Source organism: Plecotus auritus (assembly GCF_963455305.1).
Source record: "Plecotus auritus genome assembly, chromosome: 10".
NCBI lineage: Eukaryota > Metazoa > Chordata > Mammalia > Chiroptera > Vespertilionidae > Plecotus > Plecotus auritus.
In genome coordinates, this window is record NC_137785.1 from 49,149,211 (window position 1) to 49,167,148 (window position 17,938).

Here is a 17,938-nt window from a genome sequence, read left to right on the forward strand (position 1 = left end):
GTCAGCAGGGCAGTTACTATGTCCTTCCTGGAAGTGCTTGGGTCTTGGCTATGGAGTTGGCGTTTGTAGGAACTGGGTAGAATCGAATTCTGTTTCCGGCAGCTAGGCCGTGAAAGTGTTCACAAGGACTGGTATGTTCTCTGAGCCATGGTTGTCATGTAAACAACACCTGTCTGCACTTCAAGCCCTGCCCTCACCATCTCCATCAGAGCCCCCGCTTCACACCTGTGGACATGCAGCGCCCATTGTCATAAACTCCAAAGGACCTTCTTCCCTCTCTCCCAGACCTCTCCTTACTTTTTTTATTTTGTTCTTTTATTTTCTAGTCAAATGATTTTTGGTCAGTCTTTTCCCCACGGACAGCCAGTTTAATCTCTCTAGAGCAGTGGTGGGGAACCTCCGGGATGCAGGCTGTATAAGGCCCATGAAATCACTTGGTCTGGCTGTGCCAAGGCAACTATGGGCGGGTCTTGAAATTCAATAAATCTAGGAGTTCTTTTTCATACCAACATAAATTTGTCTTAAATGAATTATATTAAGCGGATGATGTTATAAATATCCAAAAGACCCTTGGCAGAACAAAGGTTCCCCACCCCTGCCCTAGAGCAACAACTCCAGCTTATTAGTCTGTATTCATGGAACAAAGCAATCAAGGAAGGCATCCTTTTCAGTGACATTTGCACAGGATTCTGTGATTTGCCTGTAGAAGGTGCTCAATAAACATGGGTTGCATGAACAAATGAGTGAATGAGCAAATGAACGGGATAAAGCAAGATGCTAGGCCTTGAAAAGGAAGGCAATAAAATATGAGTGGTGATTAGGACCAGCTCCACAGTTTGCGAGGCACAGGGCAAAAATCAAAATTCATGGCTGCCTATTTGAAAGTTACTAAGAAATGCAAGATGGCAGCAGCAGAGCGTTGGGTGGAGCGCGGGACCGTCTCAGTGTGAAGCCCTTTGTGGCTGCACAGGCTGAATGTCCATGCAGCCAGTCCTGATGGTGATGAGCTTTGAGGACTGAGGTTATGGAGTAAATATCGTCCACATTTAGAGAATTCTCTGTAATGAACATCAACACCTATAATAATCAAAATGGAAGTTTATTTATAAACAAAGCCTCCGGAAGAGGAGCGGCTGTATGTACTCTGGACCAGGAGTCAAGCAGGTCTGGATTCTGTCGTGATCCTTTTGCCACATGACACGTTGATTTGTCCACTGATTTGATTGATTTGATTTCCTCCCAGTGCTATTACTGGGACAGACTGGAAGCTGTCGGAGGCCTCTCTCCTGTCCTGTGATTCTTGGATGCTGAGATTATCACCAAGAAAATGTCCCCTGCCCGGCTGGTGTGGCTCAGTGCTTGAGCATCGACCTATGAACCAGGAGATCACGGTTCGATTCCAGTTAAGGGCACATGCCCGGGTTGTGGGCTTGATCCCCAGTGATGGGCATACAGGAGGCAGCCGGTCAATGATTCTCTCTCATCATTGATATTTTTCTCTCTCTCTCACCCTCCTTCTTTCCTCTCTCTGAAATCAATAAAAAAATTATTTTTTAAAAAAGAAAATGGCCCTGACCGGTTTGGCTCAGTGGATAGAGCATTGGCCTGCGGACTGAAGGGTCCCAGGTTCGATTCCGGTCAAGGGCATGTACCTTGGTTGTGGGCACATCCCCAGTAGGGGGTGTGCAGGAGGCAGCTGATCGATGTTTCTCTCTCATCGATGTTTCTATCTCTCTATTCCTTGCCCTTCCTCTCTGTAAAAAAAATCAATAAAATATATTAAAAAAGAAAAGAAAAAAGAAAATGTCCCCTGAGAGCTTGTTGGACATGAAGGTTAGAAAGCAGTGTGAGCACAAGATCTGCTAAGACTTTGAATTGCCTTTGGGAGTGTTCCCGACCCAGTAGTTAGGAGTATAACCCCCTCCACGAAAACATCTTGCCAGAAGCTGTGGTGTCCTGGACGTGGGGAGTGGGGGGTGGGGTGGGGTGGGGTGGATGCTTTATGTGGTTCTAAGTCAGCAAACTGGAGAGGAGGAGCCCATTAGCCGCTGCTGCCTGTCCCTCACCCAGCACCAGGCCCAGGGTGGGGTGCGGGGAGCGCCATCTGTGGCCCCCGGGCTCCTGTTTTCTCACAGCAATTGCATGAAGACTACAAATATTTGAGCTGATTGTCCTCGTGTACATGCAGCAATGAATCATCTCGTGATGAGAGGCCTGAAACGTGCTGGGATGAAATTAACGTCCATTCAAACAGAAAATGGATTCTAGCTCCCGCCACAGTGCGCTTGGGGAGACGGGCCCAGGGAGCACCCAGCCGCCGGCTGCTATTCTTAGCGGCATCAATGCCCGTGCCACCCGTGTTGCTTTTTCTATTTTTATTTTCTTAAACAGCTCCTTTTCCAGCCCCTTCTATTGGGGAAGAAATATAACAAAACAAAATTGGTACCAACCTTTAGAGTCTAAAGGAGAGGAGAGTGAGGAACTGGATCCAAAAATAAGCTGAGGTTCGTACGTTTCCTACAGGGCAGATGAAGTGGCATTTCACCACTGAGGGGCCATATTTTGGGGGCACGGTGGTACCATTTTTGAAGCGTTCACCACTGTTTCTCAGCTTTCCTTTCTTTCCCATCATCCGTTTCTGTAGTGGGCGTTGTATTTCAAAGATGCCGTCCTGCAGGAAACAGAAGGAACTCACGCCTGGAGATGGATTTGGGAGACTTCCCGGGGAATTGGAGCAAAGCTTTCTATTCTGGAATCAGAAGAGGATTCCTGAGGCTAAGGAGAGCAGGCCCAGGGGGGATGCACAAGCGTAGATGCTGGGGGTCTCTGAGACCCTCCCAACCCCTGAGGCCCCCAGTAGGGGCTCACACCTGCTTGCTCCAGACCCTGCTCCCTGCGTCTTCCCACAGCTGAAGGCTGGCCACCCCCCGCCACTGTCTGGAGAGTCCTGTCCACATGCCCCAGCCACCGATAGAGCACCTTGGCTGGCAGGAGCCAGACCAGAGTCGCCCCAATTCTCCATGTAAGAATTTGAGCGTCAGAAGAAGGCAGAGAGCCCAGGGGGCTCCAGTAAACCCTAGCATTTAACGGACTTAAACTTCAACATTCTTAGATGCGCAGTAGGAATAATGCCACGAACTCAACCACTGAGCCACACTGACTGGGCTCCAATAACATTGCTAAGGCCCAGGACAAGCACCTTTCTGTAGCACTAATGCCATTTCCTCTAGTCTGGATCCTGCCATGGGGCAGCTCAGGATAGCAAACGAAGACTCAAACCTCACCAGGTCACTCCCCAGCTTAAAGCCACCAGTAGCTCCATGGGGTTTCCCAGGAATTCCAAACTCCACAGGAGACATGCAGGCTCTTCCTGACTTGGCCATCGCCACTTCTTCACTCCCAGTGCTCTCTGCTCTCAGCAGGCACCCTGTCCTGCCGACAGAGCCAGTTCACATTTCCTCCCCAATGCTTGTTCTCTCTCTCTCTCTCTCTCTCTCTCTCTCCCTCCCTCCCTCTTCTCTTCTCTTCTCTTCTCTTCTCTTCTCTTCTCTTCTCTTCTCTTCTCTTCTCTTCTCTTCTCTTCTCTTCTCTTCTCTTCTCTTCTCCTCCATGAGACTCTCTTTACCCAAGAGACCCACATCTTTGTGGCTCATTCCTATTCTTCTTTTTTTTTTAACATTCAAGTCAGGGGTGGCCTTCTTTAGAAAGTCTTCTGAGCCTTTCCTGGGCCTCCACCCCAGTGACAGCACACACCTTGCTGTACCCTGATGGTCCCTTTACTTGTCTCTCTCACTCCTCTCCGAGTTCCTTGGGAGCACATCATTGAGTAACCACTGCCTGCTGGTGATCAAGTCAATACCAAAGACCCGAAGCTCAGGCCAGTCAAATCGCTTTGCTGACTCCCCGCAGTTAGGATGCCGTAGAGCTGGGATTGGAACCCAGTTCTGTCTACATCTAGAGGTGATGCCTCGGAGCTTGTTAGGAAATTCAGCTTCCATCCCAGGCCTGCTGAGGCACAATCTGCCCTGTAGCAGGACCACCAAGTGGCTCGTGTTCATTTGAGTGTTTGCATCATTGTTCTAAAAGAGTCCTCCCTGAGCATCCTTGAGAATGTTTCTGCTTCCACAATATGAAATCTGGATTTATTTTTCTTCTGGTAGACTTTGGCCAAGGTATCCTGCCATTCCTAGCCACGTGGTAGGTGCTCAAGCATTTGTTCAATGAGTGAGCAGGTGTGTACTAAGCAGAGAATGAGAAAGAAATTTCCAGGGGAAGGGGATAATGTGAGTGAAAATAAGCCAGTGTGGAGGAGGTGGGCATGTTGTGAGAAGAGGGGATCAGCCAGTATGTGTCTGGGAAGGTCAGGCTGCAAACATGGCCTGGAGTCCATTCTCAAAGGACTTGGGATGAGATATTTGGGGGCTTGTACCTCATCCTGAGCAGCAGAGAGGTGTAGGGAGGAGCAAGGGGGGAGGGGAGAAGGACAGGCTCGCCTATTATAAAGAACATTCTGGAAGCTGACACAGAACAGAGAAGAGTAGGGGCGGGGTAACTGGAGTCAGGTAGACCAGTTACTCTGCTGTTGCCATGGTCCGTGCAATGGATGCTGATGATCTAATGCAAAGTGAGGGATTAGCAGCAAGAGCGGAGGGTGAGGGCATCCGAATCTACAGCTCTGTGCACCAAGCACATACACGTAGGTTCCTGGAAGCGGCTCGGAGACATTAAGAGCAGATGTTCCCTTGCAGGATGCGGCAGAGGCGGCGTCAGGTGTGCCGGCCGGGGAGGCCTGGGGTATAAATCGGTACGACTCGGAAAGATCATCCGCGGAGTCCAACTGTGCAGGGGAACGCGCAGCTCCTTTGATTGGGAACAAACAGCAACGTTGAGTGGTGCGCCTTCTGGGGGCGTGTGGGCTCGGAGCAGCCTATTTTGACGTTTCCCTTCGCCTGCTGCCCATTAGGAAAATATAACTCTTATAAAAGCCGCTGCCTCTGCTTGGAATATGTTGCATTTGAGCACATTTGTTTCAGAATGGACTGTAAATGATATTGCACTTTGTTCGGGAGAACTTTCCGAATTAAAACAGGGAGGCAAATATGCGAGACTCAGTGTGAAACAGAAGTTCAATTACCTGCAATTATGAACATATTCTTCTCCGCGTGTGTGGAGATGGCGTCACACATGTAAAGAATTTCAGCGCTGGAAGTTGCGGTACAGATTGCCTCGCTCGGCGTTCCCGAAATAGATGTGAGAGCCCAGAGAGGGAAAGAAAAGCGAGGTCACGTAGCAAGTTAATGGCCATGTTGGCACTGGTGGAGGCGTCCTGATGTCGCTTTTTGATGAGATTAAAGAAAAAAGGCATTTCTGAATTTCCATCTCACAGAACGTTCAGTAGTTCTTCCTCTACAGACTAACATTAGAATAAGTTGGCATCAGATTCCAGAATAGATCTAATGAGAAAATAGGGCCCGGCCGGCATGGCTCAGTAATTGAGTGTCAACCAGGAGGTCAGGGTTCGATTTCTGGTCAGGGAACATGGCTGGGTTGTGGGCTCCAGCCCCAGTGTGGGGCGTGCAGGAGGCAGCCGATCATGATTCTCTCTCATCATTGATGTTTCTATCTCTCTTTCTCTCTCTATTCCTCTCTGAAATCAGTAAAAATATATTAAAAATAAAATCAAATAAAGAGAAAATAAGGTCTGAAGATGTCAAGCACAGCGTCCCTGTTCACGACGCTGACAATGATAGCACAGGCAGCGTGGTTACCATGTGTGTATTTTCCGATGTCATCCAATGAGCAGCCTGCCACGGTTCTACTTGTCCATCAAATCTAATTCCACGCGGCCTGTTTTATTAGGCTTTGCATTACCCTGCACAGGCGAGTGTTCAGATGAATCCTAAGGCCAAACCTGGTGCTTCTGGCTTCTCAGTCGCCATAGACAGATAATTCACTGCCACGTTCTGCTGCTTTACCTCGGGGTATTGCTGGGATCTGTCCTCTCCATTCCATCTCCCCTGCAGCTATCCTGCCCAAATTCAAATTCCTTACGCTCATCGGGACCATAATAATAGCCCCCTATTCAATGTACTTCCCCCTACTCTTGACAAAACCTGGTCTAATCCCCAAACAGCAAACAGATTTAATTCCACCTCACTTCAGAAACTCAAATGTGATCCTGTCCACCTGTTACCCCAAGTGAAATCCTCACATGGCCAGTGTAGTCTGGCCCCAGACTCCTCACCCTCTAGTCCCCATCCTATTCCAGCCCACAGGCTGCCTGCTTTTCAGCTACACTATTAGCCGGCTCCCCTGCTGCTACACAGCTTTTGCACATTCTGGCTGCACCACCCTCCAGCTCTCCAACCTCCCTCTGGCTATTTAATGCCAACTCATTCTTTTAAAAAAAAAATTTTATTGATGCTAGAGAGGGAGGGTAAGGGAGAGAGAGAGAGAGAGAGAGAGAGCATCAATAATGGAGAGAATCATCGATCAGCTGCCTCCTGCATGCCCCACGCGGGGGATCATGCCCACAACCCAGGCGTGTACCCTGACCCGGAATTGAACCGTGACCTCCTAGTTCTACACTCAACCACTGAGCCACGCAAGCTGGGCAACTGATTCATTTTTGAGACCTCAAAATTTTCTTCCTTATGCAAAGCTTTCACTGATCCTCAGATCAGATCAGTTTCCCATATGACTCACTGGCACAGGAACAGTGTCCATTCTGCCAGTAGGTGAGATTGGGGAATATCTCCTTCAGACCTTGGATGGTGGGGTGGGCGGGGCTGAATCTAGAAGGGTCAAGGTCTTAACTCAGCTGATGGTTTTACCATTCTAGACTCATGCCACGAGGAATCCAGTGCTTTCTTTCCCCGAAGACAACTATAAAAAGGCAGGGTCTTTTTCAGACTTCTCTGTTGGGTTTTCAAGACATTCCTGTTGTATTACTGGCAGACATGGCTTTCGCCTCCTCCAGTTCTGGGAGCGTTAGAGGTTTTATCCCAGCAGCAAAAGCAGGAACTAGGGAGGGAGAGGGATAAGGTGGACAGTCGCAGATTCATTCACCTTTTCATCCATGTACTCACCTGATGTAGGACAGGAGGAGGCATCTGGGGGCCCTTCTCTTTGGTGTGTCCTGTTTTCACCTCTGAAAGCTCCAGAGTTGAGTTGCTCCCACCCATCCTTTGCAAATCACCACACAGGTTCACTCCTGCTTTCCGGGGAAGACTGACAAGGACGTGTCATAACTCAGTTTCTAACTTCTGCCGTGGCCAACACTCCCTGCTGAGAGCTTCGACCGTCTTAGCAGTTGAAAGAGCGAAACGAAATGATGTAAATGAATGTGCTCTTGCACATGCCGACTCCTTTAACTTATGATGGGGGATCAAATCTCAGTTAGTTCTGCCAAGTCACAGAGTGCTTTGTGATGACACATTCTGGTGATACTTCAGCAGAACCAGGATGATATTTGAATGGGACTGTGGACACTCCAGCTTTGAAGAGTCCTCACAAGACTGTTTAGAGCGACTGCTTATGTACTGACCACCCTTTGGGAAGGTGGGCCTGGCCTCACCTTGGCTCTGTCCCTTCCAGGGTGGTCTGCTGGCCCCTCTTTAATCTGTTCTCCACTGCCCCAGGCCTTCCAAATCTCTCCCGTTTTGCTCTGAAATAGCCACAGTAATGAGGACAAGGGTTAGAGCAGGCAATGTGCTTATATGCATCATCTCATTTACTATGAACCAGAAGGTCACGGTTCGATTCCTGGTCAGGGCACATGCCCGGGTTGCAGGCTCAATCCCCAGTAGGGGACGTGCAGGAAGCAGCCGATCAATGATTCTCCCTCATCATTGATGTTTCTGTCTCTCTCCCCCTTTTCCCTTCTGCTCTGAAATATAAAACAAAAATACAACAACCCTACAATAGGAGCTGTTACGACTTTTACTTTATAAAAGAGGAAACCGAAGTCCTGAGGTTAAGTGGCTTCCTGGATGTGAGTCTGACGATGGAGCTGGGAATGAACCCACAGCTGTCCAGTCCCAGAGGTCTCAAGAAGAGTTGTTGCGATGAGGAGGCATAGAGTGCGCGTGCCCAATGGAGAATGGGGGGAAGTCCGGGGGCTCTTGTCTAGGAGAAGAGGCCATACGAGGGCTGGTCCAGGGATGCGGTGTGTCTGTGCGGCCCCACGGGCCTGAAAGGCAGGTTTCAGTTCTATATAATGAGGGAGCTTTCTGATGAAATGAATGGGCCCCTTTCGCTGGGGGTGCCAGGGAGGTTGGATAACATAGAAGCTAGGATTCTTTCTCATCCCTAATTCTGATTCTCTTACATGCTGCGGTTCTGCTCGCAGGTTTCAAAATATCTCAATGCAATTGTACCGTCACGTGGGAATTGATTTTTTTCATGTCTTAACCATCATTTCCATCAAGATGAGATTACAATCCCACACTTACTGCTGATGTTGATACTGGCACCATTAATGGAGTTTGTGATGGTAGCTGAAGGGATTGGATGATGGATTTAAAATCTATAGGACTCTCCTTAAGAATCCTGCTAGCGTGGTAGGTTTTCAGATTTGAGCTCCATTTCCCCCCTTTCTTTTAGCATAGCAGGTAAGAGCTTGAACACCAGAAACTGATGTTACTGGTTTCAATCCTGATTGTCACCTAATGAACATAGGCTAGCCATTTTATGTCTCCTTACCTATAAAATGTAGTTCGCGATGCTTAGCCCATGGGCTGCTGTGCAGAGGACATGATATAATACAGATGAAGCTTTTAGCATAGTGTTTGGCCCATAGCATATTACCTATAAAATGGTACCCACTGTCATTATTATGCTTTATGCCTTGCCAGCCACTGGGCAACACACCGATTATTCCCAGTGCTCACAGGGACATAAATATTATCTTCATTTAAAGAAATGATTCACGGGCTCAGAGAAGTTCAGTCACTAGCCCAAGGTCACTCAATGCAAAAGTGGCCTTTAATCTTTGTTTCCTCAGGTTCACCTCTCTTTGCTCTGCCCTACAGAGTGAGTCTCCATGGTAACACTGCCCGCTTGAGGCTGGGGACCTCCCCAACACTCTGCACCCAGAGGTGATGCCCACCAAATGCTTTTTAACCCAGTGGGCAGGGACCAGCACCTTGTTCAGTCCATCTTTCTTTTTTCCCCCAGAGCTGACTGAGCCTTGTCCTTTGCCTTCTCTGGGCCCTGGTCTCCTTACATGTAACATAAGTTTTGGCTCAAATCGATTCTATAGCCCCTTTTTCATTGTTTACTGGTTCCGGGAGCACTCAGCACATAGTAGGTACCCTACGACTCTTCAGAGTAAGGCAAGAAAGACACCCGTGACAAAATTTAAAGAGGCACACATTCTGAGGGTCCTCCAAGTACAGAGTCAGCGCCTGAGGATGCGTGCCTCCTTAAATTTTGTGCCCAAGGTGCCTCTCCTCTCCCTCTAGTCCTAGGCCAGCTTCACAGGGCCAACAAAAGGATTGATGACTCAGGGGCCAAAACAGAGTTTTTCTTCTCTTTTTAAACACAAGTGATGTGTACAAGGATATTTTTAATAAGAGTTGGCTGATACTTTGAATAGCTCTGCTCAAAAAGCCATTCTTGAAAAAGGCTATTATTCATCTAGTTATGTATTTTAGGCTTCTAGAGAAAACAGTAGGGGTATGAGATTGTGAGAAATAGAAGGCTGTAAAAGGGAACAGATGAAATTACTGTAACGACCGTCAGATCTGAGGAAATTTCCAATGATACAGTCATTATTTGTAGAATTGTTCCCTCTCCCCCCCACCCTCCCAAAAAAACCCCCCCAAAAAACCCACAACAGAATTTTCACACTTACTTCTTTGGTTTAACTGTTTATTTGTTTCAAAACAAAAGTTAATGAAAAGATTATTTTTATATGCTTTAATCACACTACAGCTAACTGTTGGAAAATTTGCAATTAATTGATGCAACAGTTGACATAAGAATGAAATTTTAAAAAAATAACATCACTGTTTGAATACATAGAGTGAAGCAATTAGTTCTTCATTAGTGCGGAGTTATTTCAAATGCTTTGAAATCCTTGCGTGTTTAATGTTTAATCATGAAGGAAGTATCTCTGGCAATGGTGCTGGCTCCAGTTCATGAATTAAATATCACCCCGGGGAGTGGGAAGGGTTCAGGAAGAGGAACGGCCCCCTCCCCGGGCCTGGCCCTGGGCTAATTCCTTCCTCTTCTGGGCACCAGCGCACTGAAGGCTTTTCTTAGTGGCTCAGGGCTTTCCCCGTGGTGGTTGCTTCCATGCCTGGCTCTGCTTGTTGCAGTGGGTTGCCTTGGAGTGGAGCTGACGGGGAGGGACCACCCCTGGGTCTAGAGCCCCCTACTGGGTTGTTGAGGGAATGCTAGCAGCCACAGCTGAAGGTGAGGGAGAGATTACAGGTTGGCAGATTGAAGGCAGTATTTAGAGTGTGGTGACCAGGAGGTCAAAAGGGTGTCACTGGAGCCTTAGTTAGGGCCACAGAGGATGCCCCCAATAGCAGCAGAGCTTGGCAAGGGGGTGCTAGCTGGCAAGAAAGCCTTAAAGGTACACAGACATCAAGAAGCTCATTGCAGACAATGAGTGCAGCTTGAGTGTATAAGTCGGAATCAAAGGGATCTGTCCAAATTGGCAGATTCCTTCCCAGGAATCTGAGGGTCCTGCAAGTATAGAGTCGGCACCTGAGGGTGCGTGGCCATTAGGTACAACCCGCATCAGAGCCATAGGTCACATTTACCCTGGATCTGTGGACAATACGCAAAAGGCTGAACCTTTTCATATTCTGGAGACATGGCCATGCACGATAAGTAAGCGTTCATATCTAGGCTTAGTACTGAGTTCTATAAGTAAGCGTTCATATCTAGGCTTAGTACTGAGCTTCTTATTTAATTCTCATAGCTGCCCATGGAGGTAGGCATGTATATGATCCCTACTCTATAGTAAGGAAACTAAGGTATGAGGAGGATAAGGGACTTACTAACCTGGAGCTATTCCTTATGCCTATCTCATGGGTGTGGAAGGAGAATAAAATAATATATAACATTTCCTATTGTACAAAGGAAAGCACCCTATACAGGTTAGAGGCCCTCCCCAAGGGCACACAAATATATTTTTTGCTGATCTGAGAAGAAGTAGGTATACTTTTTATTCATGCACACCACGCCGCTATTGTTGTGTTAGCTGTTGTCATTTTTTTATTTGACAACCTAACGGAAAAGGTCAGTGTCCCTGACCAAATAGTGAGGTATTGCATGTTTTTGTTTATTTGCTTGTTTTTAATCCTCACCCGAGGATATGTTTATTGATTTGAGAGCGAGAGGGAGAGAGAGAGAGAGAGAGACAGAGAGACAGAGACAGAGAGAGACATCAATGTGAGAGAGAAACATCGATCTCCGTTGCTGACCGGGGATTGAACCGAAATCCAGGCATTTGCCTTGAGCAGGAGTCAAACCCGTAATCTTTTTGTGGTGTATGGCCCAATGCTCCAACCAACTGAGCCACCTGGCCAGGGCAGGTATTGAATGTTTTTAAAAATTCTTGGTGCACACGGTTGAAAATCACTGCAGTAGAGAGTTGTAGACAGGGAATGGAAAACCAGTGTATTTCACAGGAGATCGGAAGTAGAATGTGTTGGCTCAGTGGTCGGCAAACCGCGGCTCGCGAGCCACATGCGGCTCTTTGGCCCCTTGAGTGTGGCTCTTCCACAAAATACCATGGCCTGGGCGAGTCTATTTTGAAGAAGTGGCATTAGAAGAAGTTTAAGTTTAAAAAATTAGGCTCTCAAAAGAAATTTCAATCGTTGTACTGTTGATATTTGGCTCTGTTGACTAATGAGTTTGCCGACCACTGTGTTGGCTGGATGGCAAAAGCCCAACCAAATGAATTGAGTGGCTCCTTTTTTTCCCGAAGGGCCACTTACCTGTATGCATTTGTATACTGATCCCCCCTTTTTTCACAAAGGAGGGATGATACACATATTCTGCATGCGCTCACACAAACACATGCAATCCCAAGTGATAAAATAAGTAACTGAGGTAGTTGGGGCAGAGATCAGAATCCATAAGAGCCCAAGTTCTGTGAGGTTGGGAGGGGCTGCAGAGAGCGCGAATCCCCAGCAGCCAAGGCCGATGGAAGGAGGGTCAAGTTCCCCGCGGGTAGTGGATGCATGGCATCATCAAATCCAAATCAACGTTTCCTGATGCTCAGGAGGAAGGGCTCTCATGGAGCCTTCAAGAGCCATTTTAGGAATTTCAGTAGCTGTTTCTACGGGTTTCCACCACGTGGGCTGACGGGTTCCACTGAAGCGCAGTTCAGCACCAGCCATGCTCAGGGCAGCGTGGAAAGGAACATGACCCAGGCTTGTAGATCTCTGACCGAATAACATTGAGGCCACAGTGACAGCCTTTTGTCCTTTTAAGGCATCAGCATCCATTTTTGTACAAAGGTGATTTCTGATATGCGGTCCCAAGATCCCATCTGTAACAGATTAGACGTGACATTCTCTCGGTTGGGGTTCAGGAAGCGGAGTGGTTTCTAGGGAGCCCCAGGAGACACCCAGGAATTCCAGGGCTCTGGGGAAGATCATCTGAAAAACTGCTGATGTAAAGGAGTGAGGGGAGCGTGTCCTTCAGGCTGTACTCTGTAGCTATTACTCCTCCCGGTTGGGGCTTTGACAGGGCTGGGAAGGTAGCGCGCTTGGGCCGAGGCCTGCCAGGCAGATGTTCATGTTCTGAGCTGCCGAGTGCAGGTGACCTCTCAGCACTGACAAGCAGTGAAGGGCCAGCTTCTCCAGGCTCGCCCAGCCTTCGAGAATTCAGGACCTGGTCGTGGGCTCGCAGGCCATGTCACCCCCAAATCGGGCCTGACAGGAAGCAGTCTCACTCTGACCAAAGTCTCCCAGGACCAGGTTCCTCTAGAAGATCATTTCAGTTTTTTTTTTTTTTTTTTTTTTCAGTTGTGTTTTGACAGGCCTTTAAGCTGTCACGCTGAAATGGGATTCCCAGCTCTGCTTATCTAATGCCATGGCGGGGAGGGGGGGGTGGGGGAGGCATTGGGAGAATTGTGACTAGACATCAACCTGCACATGCTCTCTTCTCAGCTGTCTCTGTCGACCTTCTGAGGTGTCTCTGTAGCTGCCCAGCGACTGGCAAGGTCTTTGGCAGCAACAGTGAAACGACTGACCTCGGGGAACGCAAGCTGCTGCTGGCTCTCTGTGATGCCTGCTGGCCCTGGAGATCCCTATGCTTGCTGTGCATCTACTCCATGCCAGGCACTAAGAGGGTCAGGGAGATGCCCGTGGAAGGAGGGGCTTATATGCCCTTAGGGGGCTCATGGGAGGTGCGTGAGGCCAGCACACCCATGTGTATCATTTCTTGATCTAAATGAGGGCCCAGTGAGTGTGATGCATGGGACACACCCTGTGCTGGAGGAACAGCGGGGCGATCCACTCTCCACTCTTCTCCAACCTGCTCTCTGCCCGGATGCTGAACTGCGTGGGTGTCATCCACAGGTTCCTCTGCTTCTCTTTCCCACTGGGTCCGGCCAATGGGGAGCCCCAAAACGAGCTTGCGGGAGATCAGAGAATGCAACTCATAGATGCCACCATTGTCAGTAAACAATGCTGACAAGCTGGCACACACCAGCCCCAAATGTCTTGGACCCAAAGTTACAAAGCAACACTATTAATCAGTACAGTCATGAATGCATGTAATAGTAGTTTAGCAAAATAGCCCGGGCCAATGCTATGTTTCTGGAATGAACTCTCACAGCCAAGAGTGAGGTCAGAGTATTTATCCCCTCCCTGCCTCCCGGCCAGGTCTCCCCTTGGCAGGCTGTGCCCTTTGATCAAAGGTCATTGCTTCTCCCAAGGAAGCTCTCTCTCCTCCACTCTCTCTCTCTCTGATTTCCAGTAAATACTCCCTCTTTCCAGTCTTTTGGTCGTAGGGTTGGTAAAGTTCTGCTGCTGCTGAGACTCAGGTTATTGCCCTATCAACTTAGTACCCTCTCCCCACACCTTTGTGCAAAGCCCCTTCAGACATAATACCCCTCTCACCCCCCAATCACCCTGTTTTCAGTATGCAATCTCTTTCTTGTTGGGACCCAGATAGGTTCAAGGAGGGATGGATCAATTCCAAAATCAGAGAGCAGCTTTTTTAGGGTTGGGTCTTAAAGGAAAGTGGGATATGAGTAGGGGGAGAGAAGGGTCATTGCGCAGGGGTGTCCGAAGCTGTGGCTGGAGCTAAATCCACATGATGCCACTTAATATCCGCAATAGCCTCAGAGGCAGAAGTGCTCTGAGTGAGGACAGCCAGCCTTGGGGAGGTCACCGGAGGGCACAGATTCCTGCCGGGCTGGGACAGGACTATTTCCACTGAGTTCACCTCCAAGGTCTCTGAACCATCCATTACTCAAGGCTGTGCTGCCCCTTCCCTGGTCAAAGACCTAATCAAAGCCCAAACTGGGTGGGGCAGGAAGACCTGACAAACAAAGGGAGAGGCCTTAGGGACCCCAGGGAAGATAAGAGGTGATTGAGGCAAGTCCCGTATCTTGGAAGCCTAGGTCAATGTTGAGAAGCAGTGCAGTGATGTGGAGTCAAGGTCTCAGTCCCCAGAAGTGTAGCCTTGGGTTCCTCAATGATCAACTAGGGGAGATGACAGCATCTACTTCAGGGGGTTGTGGTGAGAATTAAATAAAATAAGCCCTTTGGCACAGCCTGACCCATATTTTGCTTTCAACAAATATTGGTTATTAGAGGCCTGATGCAAAAAATTTGTGCAAGGGGCCCTAACCGGTTTGGCTCAGTGGATAGAGCGTCAACCTGTGGACTGAAGGGTCCCGGGTTCGATTCCGGTCAAGGGCATGTACCTTGGTTGCGGGCACATTCCCAGTAGGAGGTGTGCAGGAGGCAGCTGATCGATGATTCTCTCTCATCGATGTTTCTAACTCTCTATCCCTCTCTCTTCCTCTCTGTAAAAAATCAATAAAATATATTTTTAAAAAAAATTTGTGCAAGGGACTTGGCCCTCGCAACCCTGGCTTCATCCAGAAGGTCGTCCTTTGGTCTAATTAGCATATTACTCTTTTATTATTATAGATTATTGTTGTTGGCAAGCAAGAAGTTACAGGTGTGGTGGTTAAAATAGCTGAGAGAGGAGAACAGTAAGATTTTATGGCATGGTAAGTCTGAGAATGGAGTGTGACCAAGTACATTTAATCAATCCCTTTGTCGAATTCTCCCCATTCTCAAATGAGCAAAATTAGGCCAGCCCAAAGAGGAGGACTATTCAAGGTCACCCTGATCTTGAGGGTAGGACCCGGACTTGATCTTGAACCTCTTGTTTTCTGTCTTAAGCCTCTTTCTCCAGAGCCTTCCATGGAAATATCCCCATTGATTTTCTCACTTCAGGGTCGTGATGATTCTCAGACTTGTTAAGATCACTGTGAGGAATATTTAAGGTAATGATGTCCATAAATCATGCTAACTTAAGTCTTGGAAGGGCAAGAACAATTGTTGATTTTGCACTGATTTAGTCACATACTCAAAGTCTAGCAGCCCATAGGAGGTGGAAGGGGGAGGGCAGGATTAATTAAGTCACCACCTTTCCTGACCTCCAAGTTTATATTCTCTTGTCTATTTCACATTCCTTCAACGAGCTGTAGCTTCAAAGAGACCAACTTACTTCACACACTCTTACTTCCTTGCTCCAAGACACCCTGTCTTTGTGGCTAACTCATACAGTGTCTGATGTTAAAAAAACACACCAAAGTACAAGAAAGAGCTGGAAATGTTTCATCTCGAAAAACAAACTCACACACAGATGAACAAGGGGACAATTACTTTTTGTTTGGACTGAAGCCGGTGGGATATTTGTTATATAAGTGGAAGTCTGTAGAATTTAACAAGATTATTGTACAGTGAGGAAGTCCATTTGGAGGTGGGGGAACGGATAATGAGAGGATCAAAACTTGCCTATACATATTTTTATGGATATATATATATATATATATATATATATATATATATATCCTAGAAGGAACTCACGTGATAGTTGAATGGTGATTGTGATGTTAATAAACTAACATTAACTCTGAACCAGGTCTTATTTTAAGCACTGCACATTCGTGATCTCATTTAATCCTTGCAGGGCTACAAGGCACATGTTGTTGTCTGCTTTGGTGGTTAAAGATACCAGGGACAGAGGGCTGAATAACTTATGCAAAGCTACCCAGGAGGTAAATGGTGGAGATGGGATTTGAACTCTATTCCAAGTCATCTTCATCCTTTCTGCCTCCTATGAAATGCCTTCAGAGCACAGTCAATATATAAGGATATTGCCAATGTGAATATCTGAGTAGGGCAAAAGTGTGAGTCAAAATCTATGGATTACTAGTACTGTCCGGCAGGTGTGGCTCAGTGGTTGAGCATCAATCTGTGAACCAGGAGGTCATGGTTCAATTCCTGGTCAGGACACATGCCCGGGTTGCAGGTTCAATCCTCAATGGGGGGCCTGCAGGAGGCAGCCGATCAATGATCCTCTCTCATCATTGATGTTTCTCTCTCTCTCTCTCTCTCTCTCTCTGTCTCCCTCCCTCCTTCCTCCCTCCCTCCCTCCCTCCCTCTTCCTTTCTGAAATCAATGGGAATATATATGTTTTTAAAAATCTGTGGATTACTCCAGGGTCCAAAATCAAACGTATCCTTAATACGAGACAAGCGAGAGGGTGCGACATGCCCACCCAGTGTAACTCTACTGGAAATAGGTTTGCTGATGCCTTAAAAGCTGAATTAATGACTTCTGAAGCATCTAGAGGGGGCATATTTCCTAATTCTTTTCCCTCCCCAGATGCCCAGTAAGAGTTGGCCCTCCGTATGGACTTGCTGATCTACTGACTGGCTGATTGATTAATTGATATATTTGCAGCTATATCGTTTGGGGCTTCTAGCTCTAGTTGGGAATTGATTTTAATCTTCACAGGTTAAGAACAAAAGCCATCAAATCTCTTATAGGAGATGGTGATGAGACACAATCATGTTAAAGAGAAACTGACAATTTATCATCTCTCAGCAGCTTGAGGCCCGTGTGTGTGTGTGTGTGTGTGTCTGTGTGTGTATTCTTGCCAGGTTCTCAGTGTCTTGTTCAATATCTAATTTAGTTGGAGTTTGACTGAAGCGAGGCATCTTCTGCAATGTTTGCCTCCAATTTTCAGAGTAATTGAGCAGCAAAAGTGGTTCAGAAGGAAGGACTTGGAGGCTATAAAGGGTTCAGTCCATTTAAGGGGCCACATACCTGGTTTTTGTTTTCCTTGTGCCGTGGTGTTCTCTCCTGAACCTAGTTTCTTATTTATGGTCTCTTTTTTTGCATTATATAATTAAAAATTTTTTTAAATGTATTTCAGAGAGGAAGGGAGAGGGAGAGAGAGATAGAAACATCAATGATGAGAGAGAATCATTGACCAGTTGCCTCCTGCATGTCCCCTACTGGGGATCAAGCCCACAATCTGGGCATGTGCCCTGACTGGAAATCAAACTGTGACCTCCTGGTTCATAGGTTGATGCTCAACCACTGAGCCACACAGGCTGAACTATATAGTTATTTTTAATGTCCAAGAGTTTATACTATAAGGGCCGAAACTTTCTCCCAAACTCAAGTTTATTAATTTCAATTGGCTTGTGAAGTCAGTAGGGATATTTTTTTCTTGTGTGATTTGGTTTCTGGGAAGACTTCATTCACATCCTCAAAGGTCATCTCATCAAAGGGAATTCTGTTCTTCATCTTCCCCAGCTCATTCTTGTATCACTCAAGCCTGGTCTGTGGGAGAGACAAAAACTCAGCACAACTTTTCACACCTTCTTTTTCATCAGCATCCACCAGGCACTATGTTTATCCCCTGGCTCAGGAACCTT